This window comes from Dunckerocampus dactyliophorus, chromosome 3 (assembly GCF_027744805.1).
Source record: "Dunckerocampus dactyliophorus isolate RoL2022-P2 chromosome 3, RoL_Ddac_1.1, whole genome shotgun sequence".
Taxonomy (NCBI): domain Eukaryota; kingdom Metazoa; phylum Chordata; class Actinopteri; order Syngnathiformes; family Syngnathidae; genus Dunckerocampus; species Dunckerocampus dactyliophorus.
The window spans coordinates 15,697,151-15,721,087 of record NC_072821.1 but is presented as its reverse complement, the minus strand read 5'-3'; the positions used below and the strand labels follow the sequence as shown (position 1 = coordinate 15,721,087).

The window sequence follows — 23,937 nt, the reverse complement described above, 5'->3', positions numbered from 1 at the left end:
CATAAGGTAAGGTGGTCCTGGACACCAAATGCATGTCTAAATGGCACATTTATTATTAGACTGCCCATTCAGCACATTGTTGTGATGGCAGTACAGGCACACGCTGAGGAGAGTTACTCTCGCAGCGCAAGGAGTGCATTTAGTGCCACACTACCCCACTTTACCCCCGTCAAATTTCCCGCACATTTTCCTGCACATCACGGTTATTATTGCTACTTACAAATGCAGATGCGCATCGTCTGGAAAGGTTCATACATTTAGCAATTAGTGCTCCTATTTCGAATAGTCATTTTTTGCATTTTTCCAAGAGAATGAAGCTGTGTGTACCGAGTGCAAGGAACTCTTGAAAAACAGACATAGATGCCTGCAAGCAGGAAGAAGTTCAAAGATTGTAGGACTTTAATTTTGGTATGAATGGGGAATCCACCTGGCTCACTTGTCTAAACATATCCTGTACGCTGTCCAAGTACAATGTCCCTCTTTTGCAAGAGGAACTTTCCCCTTAGTCATCATATATTGCTGTTAAATTTATTATTATTTGTTTTATGGAATGAGGGAAAAAATGCTGAGTGGTCTTACTAAAAAATGTTTAGTCTACATGCCACTAACTAAATTTACTTGGTGATCTATAGGTTTGTGTAGCATTCAGGGATCAAAGAAAAAAAGGTAAATGCACATTTTATTATATTGAATAAACACACTTTTGGCTATTGCACATAGCACACAAGTCAAATCTGTCTGTGGTGCAAAAAAAGAAACCATAACCTAAAACAGTTGAAGCTGTGTGAGTTGTTTAATTTCTGTGTAAAAAGAAGCTTTTAAATAATTTGTGAGTCAATTAAAGCACTGTGATCGCCATTATTAACAAGTATATCACTCTGCCATTTGTAATAATTATATTGTATGTGTGTTGTTGTCATGAAGACATTTGCCATTACCTGCAGTAATCTGTCTTAAATATTTTAATGTTACTTTTATTCTGATGTAGGATTAGTGTGCGTGTCAAGACAGCTGCAGATTTTGATGTGAGATATGTAAGTGACAGTACACAGCATAGTGGAGTGTGTGTGTGTGTTTGGAAAAGGTGCTTTTTGTGGCACTGGAGGGAGCATATAAGAGGCGAGGATAAACAAGATGAGTAGAGGTAAACAACAGCAGGCCTGGTAAAGTTAGAGGAGGAGTGCAACAGAAGGGTAGCAGATAATAAATGTGGCGGCACATGTTGTGACATCTGTCTTTCTAAGTGTTAACTAATTTGCAGGGCAGAATATTTCAATAATGATCGAAAGTGACAGGAATATGTGGTCACCGTGGAGTATGTAATCTGTCCCCTCCAACAAGAAGTTAGTACAATTGAAAAGTCATGATGCTCTCACAGGGACAACAGGGTTAGGCAGTGGCAGATGAGGCACCCCACTCTGTGCAAGGACATATTAGGTGGCGGTCTCTGCTGGCTTGTTTCTCGACAACATTGTACTTTGTTTTACGAGTCAGCACGCCGCGGTTTACCGGATTTGTGCTTGCGGGAAGATGTAGTGTCTTTTCTCATGCTGCACCTTCGCTGATTTTAGGAGAACTTGCAATGGAATCAGTGGAACATCCCTAAGTCATGACTTGCATGTACTCACATCCTAAATGCTAAAAATGGTTGCTCAAATTAATAGCGCATTTTTTTTTCAATGACTGTTGTATTGAAAGACAAATATCACCTACACTGGCCTCTGTGTCCCACACAGTGGCGGTCAGTGAATAGTATAGCAGACATTAAAGGATTAAAGATGAAAAACAATTCTAAATATGTGTATCTTGAAAGGAGCCATATACTGTAATTGCACAAGTAACTTAAGTGGCCCATTTTGGTCTGTATCATTCACTCTCCCACTGAATATTTTTCTCAAAATAATTGGCCATTTTCCTTTAGTCCATAGCATAGTTGTGCATAATTAACTTTGACTTCAAAATGCAGCAGTTCAGCCAATGCTATGCTGCCACTGTTGATTTCTGTGATTAAAAAAAATACACATTAAAATGGAGAGTTAATTGGAGAGGCATTGGTGGGTGTGTATATTTGACACAGGTCTCAGGCAGTAATCAGGTGCAGGAATTAGTCGGGCTCATTGTTTTTTATGAATCAGATGAACATTTGTACAGTGGCTCTGTGAGGATGCTTGCCTTTATTTCCATATCAAAGAGAAATGCAGAGCAACCGGGCAGTAATTAAAATGTGCTGGATTATGGAGTCCCTGCACACACACACACACACACATACGCGTACGCATGCACACGCACGCCTACGCACACGATTTCCAACAATTTCTCGGACACTTACCCTAAGCTGGTGTTAAACTTAAACTACTTCCTTGGCTTTCAAATGTAGCTAAATATTGACATTTTGAGGATGTAATTTTGTCCCCAGAAGGGAGGCGAGTTGCCGCAATGACCGTGTAAACACTTACAGTATGTCCCCACAATGTGAACAATACCAGCTACACACACATGCACGCGCATGTAGACCAAGGCTGAGAACTGTCAGGTTGTGTGAAAAGAGTGCAGGTGGTTGGAATTGAATTTTAAACAAACGCTCACGTCAGTCGGTGCTCATTGTACAGATATTCTCTTTTGAAATCCAAAGAAAACAAGTTACTTTTGGCCCCCCCGGCAACCATTTGAAAGCTTTTGTGTAATTACTTCTTCCCTGACATTGTAATGTTTTCACTACCTAGTGACACTAACCTTCATGCACTATGTATGTATTAGTGTCCGTAAAGTAAATTAATCATGCACAGTGACCTTGTGGAAGAATGCCAGCATTACGACACAAAGAAGTGGTGATCCTTTGGCCAGTTTAGTGTTGTTTCTGTTCTGCTAGAATTGGAGAAGCTCTGCAGACCTGCGCTTGTGTCTCGTGAGGGAACAAGGCAAAAGAGATTAGTGTAATGTAGGCTGTTGCGCTGCAGCTCACACAAAAGGCGCCACGGCAGCCCTTGCAATCCCTACCATTATACTCGGATCAGGCCTTCTCATAGGCAAGCCTCTGCTTCATAGAAAGAATTGAAGGACTCAGCACTTGAGTCCTTCACTTGGACCGGCCCAGGCAGCTGTTACACTAGATAGATAGATAGCTGGATAGATAGCCTTAAAGCCTTCACCTTGTGTGAGCTGGACAGGACACACACATAGCACAGAGAAGCCTGTTCTCACAAGAATTTTTGAAGAATTGAGCACAAAAAGCACTGTCAGGTGACATAACTCTGTAAAGTGGCAATTTGTAATTCCTTTCTTGAATTTGAAGCAACATATCCAAAATAAGATCATCGGTATGGTAAACTTAAAACAATAAATTGTGTACTCACTTTTAACTCTGGAGGACATGATCAGTATGTGGACCTCGTGAGACACATACTGAGGGAGATCATTGTGTGTACCTGGCAGGTGAGTCTCTTCATTTTAACACGAAACACATCTGACTTTGTGGTGCACATTTTGTTTAATTTTTTTTTATGGACGTCGACCAACTGTCTCCAAAACGGAGATGTTTGTACTACTTTTCATCATTCATTCCCCGTTTTATGGTCATCAACGTATTTTTCCTTTTGGGCATTACTGGTACCCTTAAATAAAGAAATAAAAAGTACTGTAAATCCAGTGTATAAGCCCTAAATTCTAAATTCTAATCTTGTGATATCTCCTTTACTTCAGAACTATTACTAATTGTTTAAATACTGTGCCGCTTGTGAGTCAGTAAGGAAACGGTAGCTTTTTCTTTGGCAGGAGCCAATCACGAGCTATTAGTGCACTCACAATAAGCTTGTCAACCCAGTGGAAATCACAAGAGGTCATTATATATAACAGTATAACAATATAACAGTCTGCCTCTCGGTGTCATCTTACAAAGAACACAAAACTCATCACACAGCAACTTAACACTCAAAAGCTATACCTGAGAAAGATACAAACATGTACTAATAATAGTTTAAAATAAAAAAAACAACTCTTTAAAGTTTTCTCATAATGCATTGCATCTGAGCAACCATTCATTGGGGCGCTGCAATGGCGTCAGCCTCCCTCTGGGCTCCGGGCTCCTCTGGGTCCTTCTGGTGGACAGAGGCAGCATTGCAGCTATGAAATGCATTATGGGAAAACTTATTTATGGGAAAACTTTTAGTGTTTTTCACTTTCAACTCATTTTGGCATAGGTTTGTATATTTATTAGGTATACCTTTTGAGTGTTAAGTTGCCGTGTGACGAATATAGTGTTCTTTGTAAAATGACACCGTGAGCCAGTTATATTGAGTAATGACCTCCCGCAATTTCCAATGGCTTGACAAGTTCATAGTGAGTGTTTTCATAGCTCCTGTCAAATAAAGACCTGCCTGGTCCTCACAGACTTGTGTGGGTACCACATTATGCCATTTTATGACGCGGACACGTGCGGCTTATACACCGGCTTATATATGTACAGCTCTGTTTTTTCCTTTCAAACACACCGGAAGTTATGGTACACTTATGGACTCCCTGAGCTGCTGACTGAGCTGAAATCTCACAAGATACAAGGTTGAACGTCCAAGTTTGTGTGTGATTTTTGAGGCTTATTTTTCTAAACATTTCAGTATCTGAATTTTACAACATTTAGGGTGGAATTTGGAGGTTCTGTGGAGCATCTGCGTTTTTGAGGAGCATGTTACCACAGGACTCCTCATTTTTGGGGTGTGCATCAATGCAGGGGTTTGTGCATAGATATTGTTGAGTTACGCTGATAAAACTGAGTTCCCATGAGAGCAGACAATAATACTTAATTTATCTGTGAATATTTTTTTCTTTTTGAACATCTTGTGTAAGCTCACAATAGGAGATTTAGCTTTCCAATGTTTCATATTTCCAAGATGCAAAAAAAGGGATTATTGCACATATCCTAACACAAGCCTCTCCTGTCTGTACGATTACAAATGATCTAGTTGGTGAAAGCTGACAGACGGTTGCGTATCTGCCAGCTTGATCTGACATGAGACCTAAAATATGCTCCACGGTATTTGACTAGGCCAGCCAATCTGGCTTCTTCTCTTCCAATTACAACCGTAAAGATGCTGGAAGGCCTTTTTATTGGCAGATAACTGTTTTCATATCAGATTGAAGTTGCAATGTGCACAATGTTGTGAGTGCTTGTAAGCGGTGAAGCAACAGAATAGTTTCATGTTTAATTATTGCAATTTTTGACTCAATGCAAACCCGCACGTACAGATGCACAATATTTTGTATACATTATTTTAAACTTGAACTCTTTGTCTTTGCCTACTTCACTGCTATGAGTGAACTGATGGAACACTGATCTTTGTGGGGAAACTATAGTGACATTTGAAACAGTTATGGAAAATAGAAAACATATTGTGCTAGAAACCATATTTCTGACAGTTTTCCCAATGGAAAATGCTTACAAATCAATGTGACAAATAGGCAGGAAGTGGAAAGGATTTTGTTTACCACACGAGTTTGCTACAGCATCTCCTCTCACCCATTGTCTTTTGTTTCTGTTTAATTTATTTTCAAATCAACCTGGATATGTTACAGTAGTTTGCTCTGGTTAATCTCGCTCCGTCTTTGCTATTGCTTCTCTAATTCAATGACTGAAGGATTCATGAAACTCTTGTTTCATCGTTGCATGTGAATGATAAAATGGTTGTTCATCCCTACTTTTCCAATATTAACATTTTATAGAAAGATAAATACTTTGAGGGACTTTGTCATGCCATGACACTAAGGGAGTCTCCCGTTCCAGTCTTGTGTCTAATAAAAAACATGTGAATCACGAGTCCAACGGTAAACGCTGTAGCCTACGGTAAATGAGCATTAGATTCAGTAGTGTCAGAAACATGCAATCGTGCTGCACTTAACATGAGAATTGGATCTTGGCTGAAGGCTTTCCCAAGCTTTTCAAGAAAAATGCTGGAAACTAAACAAAAGCCTTCTGTCCTAAACAGCACAGCTATACTCACGTATTATATGTGGATGTCATCTGATCCAACAGTGTGTAATGCTGTGACTTTACATGTTCATTTAGATACTTTCAACTTATTTGGTGCTAGTCCTTGTCAGGAAAAGGTTGGTAGTGTGAAATGTACTGTGAAAGTAGCAACTTCAGTTGCATGTCAAAACAATTTCATCAGCTTTAGTCGCAAGTGAAACAAGCTATGTAAAAAATGATCTGCCTAACAATGAACTTATTACTTACTGAAACATTAGATTGCTGCATATTTATAAGCAACAAGCATGTGTGGTGAGGAAAACCCAGAAAGCCCGACTCGACTCAGCGCCTGAAGAATAAAGCCAAGAAAGTAACTCGTGCTATAATCACTTTCTTGAATGGGACTAAAAAAAGAGAAATCTGCTGAAATGATAGAGAAAGCTTGTGGTTTGGCCCATGCTGTAAATTTCCTATGAGCCTCTTTGACAATCTAAGGGGATAGCCACTCTGGCACACGACACCAGCCCACATCGAGAACACACACACACACACACGCACACACACGCACGCACACGCACACACACAAACACACTTTCGTTGGGTGAGCTTGTTAGAAGGGGAGCGATTGGTGGATAGAATGAGGTGTCTTAGATGGGAGGCCGCTGTCAACAGCAACGCTAAATAGGATAACATAAAAACTCACAACCATTGTTGAGGTCAGTGGACGACAGTGTGGCACATGAAAAAATGAACGAGATGGCTCTTAGTGCACACGCAGTTTTTTAAAAGCTCACCTTGACTCGGCTTTGACAAGTCAGTCCTCAGCCTTGGAATTTCTGCCAAATGACGTCCTTGCTAAATTGTTGTTTGGCAGTAAATCAGAATAGACTTTTTTTTTTTTATTGTGTTTCCTAACCTTAACCAAGTGTTTAACTTTTTAAAACCATAACCATTATGTACTTGCTTAAACCGCAGTGGTATCTTGTGCTAAAACAATGCACTGTCCAAACGGCAACATAACTACACATTACAAAGCAATGTTCAATGTAAAAGTTTAGTTTAAAAGTTTACTTGCATGCAGAAAGAAAATGAAAAATGTCTCATAGAGCTTCCATTCAGTCCATACCGTATCTTTAAAAATAATTGGGTTTGTCTATCTATGTCATTGGACCATATTCATATTTAGCTAGTTAGACGCATGGGAAGTCATCGCATCCTTGGCGGAGGTAAAGACAAATCTAATATTTAATAATATTGAATGCTATATAGCAGCCAAAGTTGGCCTGAAAATGTGGAACTAATTGCAGGCGAATGTACACAAACATAGTGTATAAGAGCCATGGTTGATCTCCACCAACACAGATGCTTGAATGCACACATATACATGGCTGGTTGTGGTTGTGTGTCAACAAGGAGAAAAGCTTTATGTTCTTGGTCAGGGGTGGGGCTGAGGATAGACCAGGGAGGTACAATGTTCCTCCTCATCCTCAAAAAAGCTAAATTTATTGGTTACCATCTGCAGGGTGGAGGAGCTTGGGTTGTGGTCAGGCCAAAGAAAGGCTTCTAATTAAACAGTCATCATTATCAACTTGTGGCCAGAGATCATCATCTCCAACACTGGTTGTCCAAGATGAACATGGAATCATTGAGGCTTCGCTTGAAGCCAATTGAGGCCTGAATTAGAATAGAAGAAACAGAGGAGAAAAGTGCAAGCAAGAAGACTTTTTCCAGTCTTGGCAGGATAGGCTGCATGAGGCCTTGCACCAAATCAGGTTTAAACAATTACCCAACATCAGAGAAACCAATAAAGCCTCAGTGCTGGCTCCGGCTTTTGCCTGCTGTACTTCAGCCCAAAGCCTGGGCTAAGTGTCACATGTAAAGCCTTCGATAATTTCAATTAGCTTAAGAGGGCTTGCCTTCAATATTACTGCTGCGAGTAGAGCGTTCCTTTTGAGTTTGACAGCCCCTTTAATATACTATTTCATGGCCAGATTTGTGAGTGACACAGAGGCTCTCAGAGAGAATGGGAAAATGGCTTATTAGGACCTAATTAGAGCCCTGTGATTAAGGAGAATGTGACTGTGATTAGGAAACCAGCAGATGATGTGGTAACATGGATGAATATCCAGAGAGCTGGAGTTTGCTAACCTGGGTTGGTTTTGTTTGGCAATGCCTTCCTTGGTTGATTGTAAGCCTTTACAGCATCCATGCTCCAGCTCCATCTTAGCAGATCTTCATTGAGGAGACTCCATATATATTTGATTATGAAGTAATTTTGAACATGTGATTAGCTCAGATTTAATCATCATTAACAGAGGCTGACTTCAGATTGTGCTGTAGTTCCAGCCTGGGACACACATGGAGTTGTAGATGCAGTTGTCCCTGCAACCAAGAAGAATGTGTTACAAAGCTAAGGAAAAGGCGCATAAAGACGATCACAACTTGTTGTGACCAGGGATATATATTATGTGCTGTTTAATCAAATACATACCGCCCAGTCGCTCTCAGTGCCAGTGTCACCCAGCGTCAAATCAGCCCTCGAGCCTGTGCTGTCCTCCCCAGCACGCAGCACGCCAACTCCGCGAAACCCGCCGGAGACAGCGGACCTACCGACACCACTCCACGCTGCCAAGATCCACGGGCAGACCCGAGCAAAAGCTGATAGATCGATCGCCTTCAACCTGAAAGCTGCATCACATGCACCGCTCCGCGTGTTCTCCTTGATGAGTCGTGATGTGCGGACTGATATTGAAATATTGATAAGTATCGAAAGTAACTAAATTATTGAGACATTGTCTAAATAATATGCAGTTGTTTAAAATAAATCAGTAAATTACTCTGATGTTTTATATTCTTTATTCTATGAGCTATGCTATGATTTGAAATACACTAGTTTTTAAAATGTAAACAAACAAACATTTGTTAGGTGTAGTTGCAGAAAGTATCGGTATCACATCGGTTTTGCCAATACCAGCCTGAATTTGAATCAGTATCGAATTGGACAAGAAATCAGTGGTATTGCACATAACTAATGATGAGGGCGCACGCACGGAGTGCAAAATGACTGCTCTGAAGCACATGAGATGTCGCGAGACCAGCACGCGACCACAAGCCGCAGGGTTCAACGCGTGAGAAAAAAGCAGCAGCTTATACACCTGAAATTACGGTATATGATCTTAGGCTCCAACAATGAAAGGATTAGCAGCCGATTTTCTTTCTTTTCACAATGGACTTTTAAACTTTTTTCATAGACATGCCATTAGAAACCATTTGTGGTATCATGTGAAGGGATGGATATTGTTAGGAGGACCCTGAGATTTTACAATTTCACAACTGACTTCCTTCTTAAAATGACACTGGCTTACCTGCCCATTACTCCCTTTGATTTCTACAGTACAAGCCTCTGCGCTCTGAGAGATATTCATAATAAGCTTAAACTCTTCTGGCTCCTTTGCTGAAAGGTGCTTATCTCTCGTCTATTCATAAAAAGAGGGGTAATATTTTTTCCAATTTCCACATTTTACCATTCGGCCACAGCTGGCAAAATAAGTGTGATGGCGAGAGATCAGACATGCACACACACATGCTCACATACACTGACATCCATGGTTGGAAAAAAAAATCATACAGTATGTCATTTAGCAATGAAAAGAAGCAGGGGTGCAATTTTCAAGACAAAAGAAAATCATGTCATTCTGAACGGTTTAGCTTTCATTTATGGACATTGGTAGAAACACTGAGTGATTGACTTTAGATTAGTATTTTTCCTTCATGACTTGGGTCATTGGTTCTATTTGGGCATGCAGTTTACTGTATCTACATTTTCATTTGGTTTCTGGGTGGAACACTCCCAGCATACTTTGCAGTGTATATGTTTTTGCAATATAAGATACTTAAAGACTAGTTTGTGGTGAGTGATAGTGGCCATGAAAGGCCCTCGCGCTTGCTGAGAGCGATGTCAGTTTGTCTTGTCGAATAATGAGAAGCATGTGTTGAACAAGTGAAATGAACGGGAGTAATCTTTCATGTGAGCCACCTGTCATGCTTTCAGCACTGTTAACACCAACCTCATGTTACTGTTGTTGGGTCAGCCACTTAGAAGAACCTCCATGTCCTGCTGCTCCACTGCATTGTTTTGTACTCGGAGCTCTGCAACACAGGACAGACAACACAAACTAATCATCTGCTGTTAGAATTAACATGCGCAGATCGTGTAAGAGCTACATCTTGGTCTAGTAGTTCATTAAAAATGTGCTGTGAGGTTGTCCCTACTGCCTTCAGCCTGAGCCTGTAGAGTTTTACAGTTTCTTGTCCCATGCGGTAATAGGCTCACAGGACATGATGGGGCTATAATAACTGCTTGGCATTGCTTTTCTTACCCCCCTCATCCGACACTAAACCCAAAACCGTACCTTCAAATATGGCATACGTGGCACAGGTTGTGATGTCAGTTGTTATTGCTGGACAACGAGAACCAGTAAATTTGGGATTATTTTCCGCAATCTGCTGTACGGCGTGCATTATGTCACAAAGGCCACATTGTAGCTAGTTGGGTGTAGAGCTTGGTTGTCTGCCTCCTTCCCTTGTTCTGTCTGTGCTTCCAGTCCAGACTGAAGCTTTATGCCCATTTCCTTTTCTTGTGCTGGAATCAATGGACAATGAACCGAGAGGACACCTTACATAATGGGAGAAAAATTAACGCATTGGTGGGTGCAGAATAATAGGATGTAATTTTTTGATTGTATTAATTTTTTTTTTTTTTCATCATGCATTTGGACTGCTATGCCCAGTCATTTTTACCTAATTAAAATAATGACATTGAATGTATTTCCTTTACTTTGCTGTACAATTGTTAAGTCTCTGATTTGGACCGGCAACGTTGAACGGAATGGTTGACTGTCCAAAAGAGAGACTCATGTTTTTCCCTCTAATTACATTTCCCTCCAACATGCTGGCAGGAACCTCTTACCTTGTTTGACTTATTTATTGCCTGACTCCAGAGGTAATTTGACCTTTTATTTCAAAGGCTCTTTTTTAATCCAGAAAAGGAGTGTTAAACTCAATTACACAAGTGATCAGTGGCTCAAACACTACATTTGTTTTCTCTGAGGGGAACAGCCAACAAGAATCCAGTTCTCAGCCCCTTGTCCCTCACTGCTGACCCTTCCACCTCAGAGGGCAACAAGGGGGAGAGGTAAATTAGGAGAGAGATGGGGAGAAGAGGGCGGGTGAGACGTGAGTGAGACGAGAAAGGGAGAATGGAGAGAGGAAAGTGCCCTACAGTTCCTGCCATGTTGCTGGAGATTTGTGTCCTCCTTTTAAATCATTTCCCTCTTTAGAAGATTACAAAGGCAGAAATATTCTCAAACACTACCTAAATGCACTAATTTTCATTTGCAAATGCTGCTATTAATTGTAGGTTTAAAAAAGAGAGAAATGACCTCTCCAACTGTAAATAAGAAGAAATTAAAAAGGTTATAGTGTTAATTGTGTAAATGGCTGTAGTGGGGCCAGTGGAGCCACAGTAATGTGTGCTCCCATCACTGTGAGATTTACACCACGGCCACATGTGTACTACTGTTTCACATGCTGCTTTCTTTAATTGCCTTCAGTCTTGCATTTTTGGGTGTCCTTTATTTTGCTTAATAATGATGCATCACCTTATTGAGTTTGGGGTCTTTCAGGATGCTCATCAACGTGCAATGAAATGATGTCACCGACTTTACCACAAATGTTTTCCACCTCTGTCCTCAGTTGGAAAATGATTATTCGTCAACCTAAGACTACTTTGCACAGCAATAAAAGTCATTTGTGGAAAACTATGCCCCGTCCTAAATTGTCCGTGCCCGTTTCTTCTGGAAAAAAGAAAGCACAGCTTAATTTGCAGACACAACTGCCTTGTTGTAACTTGATCATTTATGGATCAGTTGTTTCCTTTCTGGTTTAATTCACCATGTGATTGATTTTCATTGCAACGCTGTTGGAAAATATCCATGCTAAGCCGTGCCTGAAATAGGGGATCATTTGAATACAGATGCCTGTGTCTTTGGCCTTGTCATTGGAAACCACTTGGAGCCATTAGACAATTGCAGGTTGATTATGTTGCTCCTGATCAAAGTTGCATCTCCCATGTACAAGTCAGAAATACTTGCATCTCAGTGCTTATCTAAGCAGCATAGGAACTGATTTCTAAATTATAGTACTATAGGGGAGGGGTGTCCAAATTTTTTCCACTGACGATACAGGAGGGCCACTCTGACAACTTTTGTACATTAAGGATGCTAAAATCAATCTAATGTAGTTCAAGGTATGCTAAGCTATTTGAAGAAAACATTGTCATCTTAACTTTTGTGTTATAGGTGCCAAAGCACATAGTTATAGTTCTACATGGCATACATGTTTGTTTTGTGTTTGGAGATGCACGTCTGCACAGTGTGAAGGAAAGGGGGAGGGGGACGCTACCAAAGACATTAGAGCAACACACTACACTGCACACAGGAATCGCTATTGGCTGCAATAGTATGAACTGCAGGCTTTTGTGATCGGCGTTGAATGGCATTTATCGGCATAAGCCAATTGGCCGATGCTCATTGGTGGCTGATCACCCAGAGCATTCCTAATAATATCTAATAGCATATCTTATTAAAAATGAATTAGCTTAAATTGCAGAATATGCAAAGGCCCAATAAAAAACGAGCTGCGGGTGAAAAACGGCCCTCCGGCCGCACTTTGGGCACCTTTGATTTAGGGGATATATATATTCCTCATGAGGTGCACGCTCTTCCTTTCATTTCCAATCAGTTGTTCTTTTAGGGGTCAAAGTTGAAATGTTTAGCATCTTCAGTTCCAGAATTCTCCACCGATTACAGCCGCATTTTCTATTAAACTCCACCGTAAAATCGTCTTTGCAGATGCGATGTTTCCTCTGCAGGTGTTGCATGTTTTTGTAACGACGTCTCTTGTTTGATATGCCGATATCAGGTAATTATTGTCTTTTATTTTTTTCCAGATGGGGAAAAGGGATGTGTGTATTTGAAGTGAGCAGTTTATTAAAGTGACTGCATGCAAGTTGCTGTTTTGAAAACAAAAAATATAGGAACACCACCACCGGCTAGTATACAGTATGTTACTAATAGTACCAAAAAAATTATATCTTTTTCAATGACCAATTACCAATTAAACTGCATAAACATTGTTATCTTTGAAAATGACTGCTGTTCATGGATGTCACTCACAGATGTGGGGTATACACATACATGTCCGTAGCGTGTGCACATACACAAAGCAGAATTGGAGTCATTGTGTGGTTATGATGGGCTAGACATTCAATGACAGCTAACGTTAGTAGCTAAACTTTGCCAAATTGCTATGATTAGCTGACAACAAACATAACTTGTGTGTGTGTGTGTGTGTGTGTGTGTGTGTGTGTGTTACGTCAGCATAGTTTATGTACTCAAAGCAGGAAGAGGCAGGATGTTATGCTGGCAGTATGTTCAAATGTTGGCGCTGTCTAGGCAGCTGGCGCAACCTGCTGCATGCAGTCACTTTAATTAGAGTGGACAATGCACCTGAGGATTGAGACACAGTGTTTACTGACTTTGAGTAGTGACCACTATTTCAGCATGTTGTAATCAAGTTAAATGAGCAATTTTTGCACTTCAAATGTTCGTGATGTACTGCAACTTGTCTCAAAGTGGAAGAAGACAACACAACATCTTTCTATTTTATTGGCAGACAGACGGGACATGCCGATCCAACGTTTATGTAAGTTTATTTATTCCTTTTGTGTTTGAGTGCATTTACTGTATATATGTAGGTTCAAGTGTGTGGCTGTGTGCAGATTGATGCCCCCGCTGATTCTGCTAGTCTAGCTCTTTGTCCTGCAGCACTCAGTGTGTCTGCCTCCTCTGGAGACTGGCAGCCTTGTCTAGTTTGCCTCCACAAAGGCCCAGCCTCTTTTGAGGTGTTAAAAACTTCCATTATGCATCTCCCTGGACAAAAAAAAACAACAACGGCAAGCCCATTTTAGTCCAGTAGCAACACAGGCAGACATTGTGGCCACGCTTCTTGAGCATTCATTTCACAGATTCTAAAACCAGTATGTGGTGAACAGGATTTGAGGGACTAAAGTGCCCCGCGAGGGCCAGGTGATAAGAGGGGAGAAACACTGGCACACAGTAAACTAGAAGATGGGCTCCGGAAAATAAACACATTACCTGGGTGAGAGGGAAAGACTCGTTATAATCCAGCACTCCCCACCCACATAGACAGATACGCACACCACACAGTGCAAAAAAGAGGCAAAATAAAAGGGAAAATAAAATATCAGTGTGTAACTTGGAAGTCAAGCGAAGAGGTCTCACTGCTGTGCAAGAAAGACACACCTTTTCCTTTGTTCTCTGTCTTTACAAGCTTTGAGTGAAGAATATGTGTGGAAATCAAAGAGAATTGATATGTTGCATGGTTTCCTCTTAGGAGCACTAGGACTTGAATAGCATTTTATTCTTCTTATTTAACATAGATGGAAAATATAAGTATATTTGCAGAGCATCACATGAAGGCTTTGACCAGGCAAAGGTTTTCTCCCTCGAAACTGCTTCTAGGTGCATTTGATATCCCCGTTGCTTTACTTGTGCACTTTAGCCAAAAAGGCTAATGGCAATTGTATCCTCAACAAAGATTGTTTCACTGAAGTGTCACATTGAGAGACATTCCTGACACATCGGTGCAAGACATTTTGTAAGTGTCTGGTCTTTGGTGCTTCAGTGTCAGGATGAGTTCATTCAGAGAGACACAGCACAAAGATGAAAAGGACACAAGAGAGGTGAGTAAGGCAGTGACAGTTAATGCTGTGCTGGTGAATAAAACAGCTGTTTGCTTGTGACTGGCCTGTCTCCAACACCAAATAAGTCAAACTAAAATGGGGGTTGGTTGGCAGAAATGCAGCTAAAAAAGTAAGGCCTTGCTTTGAATACAGACATTATTCTATGTTTTTTGCAATATGTTTCAAATTGCCTTTGGAGTGAACTGTCAAAGGTTCAAGCCATTGCATTAAAATCGTCCTACTGTGTGGCCGCAATTTCTGCAGAGATAATGACTTAAGTTGGAAGCAACAGTCTGATGGCATAGATTACTATTATTGTAGTCATGGTTTTAGATACAAGGAGTGCTGGATTGGTATGGCGTTTGGGAAGAATAGCCACACTTCTTTACAGTACTATCCACAATGCTTTGTATAGCTATTGTCTGAAAATATTGTTATCGGGCCTCAAAAAGATCCCTGTAGATACACAAACTTCAACTGAAGTGACTTTTCATAACGCAGTCCACACACATAATGGACATTGTGTGCCATTGTATGTACACGCCATTTTGCCAAGTGACTACTACCAGAGTTACATTATTTCCATTACACTGAAATAGATAATGGTAACATACTGTAACTAAGCAAGCATATATATGTAAAGACTCTAGAACATATTTATTTTTAAAGTACCCATTTTTAATTACTGAATGTACAAGAAGCATGTAAAACTTCATATGCAGAAGTCAAATGTAACACGTTGACTGCAAACACACAAAGAAAGGAAGCGTACATAGAGAACACCAAACGTGCACATTAAACTGTTATTATTCAAAAAGCCCTAAAAGAGGCTTCGGTTCAAACAGCAATCCCAGGAGGCAAACCGTTGAGGCTTGATGTGTACTTTAAAGATACATGAACATTTTCAACATGGGAGGCACAAGCACAAAGGAAGAGGCCTTACCCTATGTTTTATAAACTCATTCAAGATATCCATCCATTATCTAAACCACTTATCGTAGGCAGTTGTGAAGAGCTGGAGCATTGGCTGAGAGGTGGGGTACACTGATCACTAGTCAGCTGGTCTGCCTGGGAGGCACCAGTAGACTGCAGGAGAGAAAATAAAGAAAAACATATTTTTCAAACCTGCTAACCTGTTGAAATCTTTTATTATGTTTTGTTATTGTTGACAGCGTGAAAAAGTCGGAACACTAACAAATTAATGGAGAAACTCTGGCCAAGAGCAGTGCTGGAACTTACACTATGACTTTGGAGTCTGGATAATGTGTATACATTTATGGGTCATTTTGGGTTGGGTTGTTTCCTTGTGTGCCCTTTGTGTGTGTGGATGTGTGAGATAAAGATATGACTCATGAACACTAGAGAAAAGGCCACTTTTTTTGAGACAAATGCCACAGGTGCCCTCTGTCCCTGCTGTTTTGATGACACAGCCATCACCCTGTTAAAAATGTTGTTGTCAAATCATTTAACAAAACGTTGAATATGCCAAGTCCTACTGCCTCTATTCTAATGGAAAAAATGAATTAATGTATTATGATATTAGCAAAAGTGTTTTGACAATTGATTTGGAAAAATGTGGTAAAACTAATAATTTGCACTTGACTTCAATTGTTTTTAATAAGTCCCCAGTCTTCTAATTAGGACTGCTTTAATGTTTCCTGCCTGTAGGTCTAATTCACAGCCGGAAAAGAGCGTCTGCATGGTGCTACAATAAGCCGGTTGACACGGACTCTTATTACTCTGCAGGGATTGCAGCATTTCATTATAACATCATTCAGGCTCGCTCATTATTTGACATTATAAATTCTTTTGTTGCTGTCTCTCAGACAATAATTAACTTAAATAAGTCATAAATAAGGAATACATTTGCTCATTTATTCTTTTTTCCGCTATTGTTGTCAATTAACATCAGATGATGAAATCAAATGTTAGTAAACTCTGTGTAATTATGAGCGCTCCTGTTTACTGAGGCAAAACAGGAATTAGGCATACACTCAGATGTCTGAAAAGCCTGGTGTATTGGATTGCCATCCATGCAAGCCACCAGGGTTGTTGGGCAGCATAAATACAATTGCACGCAAAATGATTCAATCCCCATTGTAAAATTTCAAAGGATGACCATTTTCAATAAATAGTGATTGCTTGTAACCAGTGTTACAAATAACATTGTCACTAACATAGTTATTGTTGTACGGGCAATATAATTAATTACTATTTAAAATGTTACAACGGCATTACCATTACTGACAGCGAAATGTGGCACATTATTATGCACACACATACAGGAACTAGCAGCTGTTATCAGACCACAGGGCAGGAGCTGAAAATAAAAGGTGCTTTTTTTTGGTGAGGGTGACAAAAGTAATGATGTTTGGCTACAGGTGGAGTACAGTTTAATGGTAAGCCAATCAGTGACAGAGTTCAGAGTGTTACAAGCCTCAAATCGCCGCAAACAGCCACACAAGAGAACGAGCTGCAACAATGGCGAATCCAGCTCGGTCTGTCGAGATATGGGTGGCATTTTCAGGATGGAAGTACAGGCGGGCACTCTGATCATTGATGTAAAATACATGTAAGGTTGACATTATGTCCCAGACAGTGTTCGTCCGACTCTGTTGTGAGTAACTCTAATGTCATGAAGGATCTCTCAACGGCATGCCACTGCAAAGCTAAATCTGAATTCTTTGACATACAGTATTTATATGTATTTATATGAAGGAGTAATTCCACTACCAATTCAATTACTTTTTTTGGAAAATAACTACTTTGCCCAACACTGCTTGTAAAACTGGTTATATGTGTATATTTTCCTCGTTCTGTTGGTCCATTGCAAACTACATGTTTAGGTTTGTAATAGTATCAGCAATTTTGAGTGCAACTGTAGCTCAAATATAAGTTACCGGAGTGTGAATCCAGAGGTGGGTGGCTGCAGTTCTAAACAGTGAAATTGTGTGTGCTTGAAAGGCAGAGGTGCTATTCATGCAACAGCTTCCCATTGAGCCGAGGTCACTCCTGGCTCCCCTCTCCATTGTCACCTCTAGGCTCAAGGCTACCACATTCAGACCTGTCTGTAAATCTTTGCCTTTATCTAGTTGGTTGTGTTTATCCTCCAGCTGCCCACACAGTCCGTGCTGCACTCTGATAACAATGCGCCAGCAGAACATTTATCTGGTCTTCTCATTGAGGGCGAGCATCGGCTGGATGTGGAGGGAGACGGAGGTGCCGTAGCGCAAATTAGTGACAGATCAGTTAAGCGTGACAAAAAAATAACCCTCTGGCCTTTCTTAATTGGCAGTACTGATACAGCCTAATTGTATGAATCAGTTGGTAATGGGATAGCGGTTTATTGTGGAAAAACAAGATAATGTGAGGAAATTAACAGAAAATCGCTTCTGGCGGTTTTACTTGCCAAGATGGTTGGTCTGATCAGTTGTTTTTTCTCTTGTCAAGTGAGATATCGGCACTGTCCACATGAACACAAGTATTTATAAAAACTTTTTGGCCTTTTGTTCACACAAAAACACAAGGGTTTTGGGTGACTAAAAACTGAGCTTTAAGAAAAATCTGACTAGGGTGGAGTTTTTCTAGATTTCTGTTTTCACTGTTTGTGTGTAGGTTGCTATTTCAGGCACCTGATTGGGTTGAATAACACTTTTAAAAATGTGCTATTGTATGTGGATGTGCAAGTAGGAAGATTAAATTACCTACGTTGGGACTTTGCCGTACTCGATTGCTTACATTACAGACACATTTAAACTAATAGACCAAGACCCCTAAATAAATCAAGGAAGAATTCAACCTAACATTTAAAAAAGAACAACAGGCACTGTATTGCAAACTGACCTTCATCCAACAGTCATTGTGGCCCTGATTCTCTTTCATTTGTTCTGTCTCTGTTTGTTCGGATCTCGGTAAACACTCTTATCAAAGGCCTGTGTTGTTTTTAAACCATGTACCATGATCCTGTTGCATTCTTCTATCTAATGTGCATCAATGACTTCATGCCAGTCACTAAATGCACTAACTGCACTGTCAAATGTTGTGTTGCACAAACAAAAATTAAAGAAGCCATCTTTTTGTCTGTCTGTGATTAAATTTCAGGTCACTTACATGAATTCAAAACCAATTTGCCAGTGAGTAGCTGGAAACTGGGGAGCGAATCTTTCAGTTTTTGTAAGTATCTATTTTCCTCTTGAGCTGTTTCTGTTCCTGTCACATGCCTACTAGTCTCCTGCTGTTTGTCACCCACACTGAACACCTGCATCAAATGAAGTGGACGATTGGATTGACACAAAATGTATGCACAATTACACCGTTTTACATTGATAAACTTTCCACTATGATCTCTTGCAACGTATTTTCTTTCTTTCTTCTACACTTTATTATTTATGCCTGATATTTTAAGGTAGTGCAATTTGACAATAATATAAGACAAAACAAGCCATGAAGTTATTACACTAAAAATTGGTGTGTAATTTATTAGTATGTAGCATGTACATTCAGTTCATTGTCTTATTTGGCTTCTGACCTTGGTTGTTTGCGTTTCTTTTAGTTTTTTAGTGTATCTCATCATCAGCAGACATTGTCTAATAAATCAAAATGCATTCAACACTAGGTTACAACGCAATTTTTGTCTCAAGCTATTAGGTAGTTAATGTCTGTATCCAATATCTAATTGCAGCCCCCATTCCACGACCCCTGGAATACAGTAGATGAAAGGGAGAATGAAGGGGAGAAATTATGTCAGAAATTAATTTAACAGCACCTCCCAGTAAAATAAGTGACTTTTTTCATGTATGATGCATCAAACAGGCTTCTTCAGTACTTACAGCCTGCTGTCCTTAGTGAACGGTAGCTTAACAGAAAACGCTGGCAAAGAGCAGCAAACAATTGTTTTCATTTTGACAACCTTAATTACCCGAAATGACTTGAGATCAAATGTACAAAACTAATTGTTGCACATATCTCTCATTATGGGACAAGAACATGAAATCCCCACTTGAACTTAAAACTGTACATCGTCCTAAACATGCATCTGGTAAATAGGTCGGTGTTTTACATGATGTACGATCTTATGATGAGGCAATTAAAGTAAAATATGCTCTCAGTGGATTAGATGTGGTGTTGTCTGGCTTCTCTTTACGGTGGTGATTAAACATGGAAAAGGATCTAACCTCTAGGTTTATTGTTATTATTTAAATGAATGATAAACCTGATTTATTTGATGAATAAAAATCCAATATAGATTTGGCTGCTGTCCTGTATCTCAAGGTATGATCCCTTGTAGTGTTAGACAGAGTTCACTTAGTAGCACTATACGGTGAAAAACAGGAGCAAAGAACACGTCATTAATCTTCTTGCTACCCCAGCTGTGGAAAGTAATGCATAACTAAAAGTCTGCTAAAATGAATTAATGAGTTCAACCATGAACTTTTCTCCCAAAACGCCATGAATCGTCTCTGACTGATAATGCACCGTGACCCTGGAGTGTGAAGTCCCTGTTGCGTTTAGAGTAGCCACTTAATTGATTTGCAAATTATTTAAAGTTTGTGGTGCCCAGTGGAGGACTCGTTTCTAATGCTGGCCCATTTTGAGAGCCTTCACGAAATTGTAGCAAGAAGCTAAGTAATTTAAGAATGGACATGATGCCTGCTGTGTGTTTTTACACTGGATAAACAGCTGATACTTAGATTTTGTCGACAAGTGTGTCATCCTGTACTTCATTATGACAATCTCATAAATGAAATCCTGTTGTCATAAAATCTAGATTGAGTGATTCTCAGCTAAGGTAACAGCGCAAACACTTTACATTCGAATGCTGGTATGAAGGAATCTCTGTGTTTATATGAAGGAGCCTCTAATCTGGAGCCATTAGCAACTGCTGTCATTCAGACACACTGTGTCGGCCTGATTTAAATAAAATGAAATGAAGATAGTTGTTTCTGGTCCCCTGGCTTCACTCATTGCCATAAACATATGCTCTGTGCCCCGTTTCTTTCCATCTTATTTATGACTTTAATTTGTTGTGTGGGCTGCGCAAGAAATCAAATTTAATCCAATCCTCCCAGGGACCCTGTCATATAATAACATGGTAATTTCTGTGTATCCTTTTGAAAAATGAGGAAATTAATTCCTCCTGACATGTTCTAATTATTCCAGTGTGAACTACGGATGGGCTCCCCTCTTTCCCTCCAATCTTCCCCCCTACCCCCTAAGTGTCAGTTGCCGACGGGTGGCGAGGTGCTAATGCTGACCAGCAGCGCGTTTAATTTGAAACATGAGCAGACACCTTTCAACACACCTTGCTAATGTTGGAGTGGCTAACACAAATTAATTCACTACTCATCTGGCAGCTCTGACTGGGGTGTGTGTTGCTTCACGCAAGAGTGTGTCTCCATCAAGTGTGTGTGTGTGTACATCGATGTCAGTGGACTGAGGTCAATTGATGTCTGCTGACATCAGTCAGGGTAACAGTCAAGGTGTGCGTACATTAAGAATTAATATGCAGTAGTACAGTAAGTGGATTTGTGTGCTTGACCAACTATCACTATTCTTCTGTGACTTGTTGCCACTGACTATGTGGATGCATACATTGCTTTGACAAGCTCACAGTACCTTTTCACACATGCCTCCCCTCCACCCAAAAAGCCTTTATTTAATTAAACTGTCATCAGTCAGTCTTTAACTTGTCATTTTACTTAAATATAGGGACAGTTGTGGTAGAGATGGTGTGAAGCAATGACAATTTTGCTTTCTAACTAGAATAGAAATACAGGAACAATAATGGCATTTGCAGTAAGCAAAATTTGTGAATTGCAATTTTGTTGAAGGTGTTTTGAACTCGGGCTGTCAATAATAACGTGTTAATGGTGTTACCTAAATTATTTAATTCATTCACGTAATTAACGCATATGCATCATGGCAAGCTATGCCTGTCTGTTATTATGGCCGACGGAGGCACAGTGTAGTGTCACACAGAGTCTGACGCCTTCCGATAACTATTCTGACTTGAACACATCAACAGCAGTGCATTTCCAGCACCATATATGTATCTCCAACTCACAAACATATCTCTCCGTCCATCCAACGCTTCTCATTGTCCACCACACACGCTCGAGGTGCATTCAGACACGCCGAACTGCAAACATCACAACAACACCTTTATTACACGTGTTTGTGTTGTGTCTTTAAACGCAACCCCTCATTGCTCATAATACTACTATTCAAGAGACTAATGCTAGGTAAATCAATTTTCAGAAATGTGGGGTATCTTTTAGCTTGAAAAATGGTCAGTTCTTTTGGAGCTGTTAATACATACAAATGTACATAATCCTGTCCTGTCATTTCTCTTTCTTTTCATAAAATACAGTAAAAAGTGGGCATATTTCAGATATAGTTAGATATAAATGGTGACTAATCATGGTAATTAATTTCAAAACTGTGATTAATCTGATTAAATAATCAAATAAATCATTTGACAGCATTGGATTGTACTAGTTGCACGCCTCTGAACAAAGAAATGTGTTTCCACTATAATACTATACAGTATCTAAGCAGCTGAGACGGGAGGAGAAAAAAATAAACAACAAAATTTGAGTGAGTCGGCTTGAAACCACAGAGCTGTAATTGATTTGGGGTGCATGCGTGTGTGTTGTCTCTGGGCCACAGAACAGAGGACTCATGGTCGTGGCGTCATGGTCGGGGAGAAGAGAGCATGGCTTTGTGTGGGTGGGTGGGTCCCCCATGAGTCAGAGAGGGGAGAGGCGTCAACATGGCCGCCTTGGCCCACTGGGATTTAAGTTGCCCCCCTCCCCGCACCGCCACTCACACCCTGTAGGGTTAATCACTGTCACTTTGGATGCATGCAGATGGAGCAAATAGTCTATCCATCAGTGTGGAAGGACTGAGACACAGGGCAGCAGTCAGAGAGCTTGTGCAGCCACCTCAAGTATACATCTGCTCTTAAGACAGTTTCCACTCGGCACCGTTCAGTTTTTTTAACCCGACTTTGGACCCTTGCTGTTCTCAGCATCCTTCACTTTTGATAGCAGTATCTTGGATAGAAGTTATACCAATGACAGGATCTGCATTTCACTGTGCACTACACACTTTGTGAGCCTGTTAATGACTGAAGACTGAGAGTACCATCTCATGCCAAGACCCACATGGCTTCTGGTGATGCATTAAATCAGCAGTCAATTTGACTGCAAGTTTGAAATCTGGCCTAGGTTAAGGGGATGCGCTGAAGCCGTGTTAATAGCTAGCTTGTTGTCCATATGGTACTGCTTTAATAGAGCACATTTGTTGCAGATGGTGGGAGACTTGGTGAGGCAGAGAGAGTTGGCAGGGGCTTATTCTTCGAAAGGGCTGCCGCGCTGCTCAAACCAGTGCAGGCCAACTTTGTGATGTCGATTCTGCCTGCCCTTGAATTGTGGTTAAGCCTTAATTTAAAGCCATTCTTGCGTTCTTTTTTCTCAAAGGAGCAAATATATTGGAGCTCACTCATATTTTCCTGAATTTGGTAGCTGGAGTTCCAAACCGCACCTTTGCTTCCATACGCTAAGTTCAGTTGTCCCTGACCACAACGGGACCATACACAGCCGACACAGCTGAGGAAACACAGGCAGGGAGACCAAGAGTGAAAGAACAAGGGGTAATGGAATGAAACACAAGATGTAGATAGAACCCCAGCGTGGCCTAATCTGTTACATCTCGTTGAAGGATTGAGGCCACACTTTCTTTGTGTATCTAATTTATGTGAATATATATTTAGAAACATTGTCAGTTAGGATTTAGTCATTGTTTTCGTTTGTGCCATCAGTGGAGTACGTTTGCTTTTTGCACTCAAAGAAGTGAGGAGACACGCTTGAGCTGTTCTGCACTGTTTGACGGGTGTTTTCTCACGTTGTCACCGGCTTGGTGTGCGCTTGTGTGGTGATGGTATTATGTGCGGTCGGTCCAGTTGAGTGGAAAAAAAGAGCGTAGCAGCAGCGCCCCTGGCTATGGCTCTCCCGCCTCCTCCCCAGACACCTTATTGTGAGAAAAGTCTCGGCTGAGCCCTCTGGGCCTTGTGGATCCACTGCCTCGCTAAGTGCTGGCCAGACTGAAAGGCACAGTGTCCTTGGGCCCGGCTCATTCTTTCCATTGTCTCATG

General features: G+C 40.6%; 1 protein-coding gene across 2 annotated transcripts in view; it reads left to right on the top strand.

Moving 5' to 3' along the window:
* Positions 1 to 23,937, top strand: part of sox6 (SRY-box transcription factor 6) — a 127,733-nt gene that overhangs the window by 1,808 nt on the left and 101,988 nt on the right. For both annotated transcript variants that reach the window (XM_054771279.1, XM_054771280.1), the window contains exon 2: positions 18,885 to 18,956. The gene's annotated coding sequence lies outside the window, so the exon portion shown is untranslated. The remainder of the gene's footprint in view (positions 1 to 18,884; positions 18,957 to 23,937) is intronic.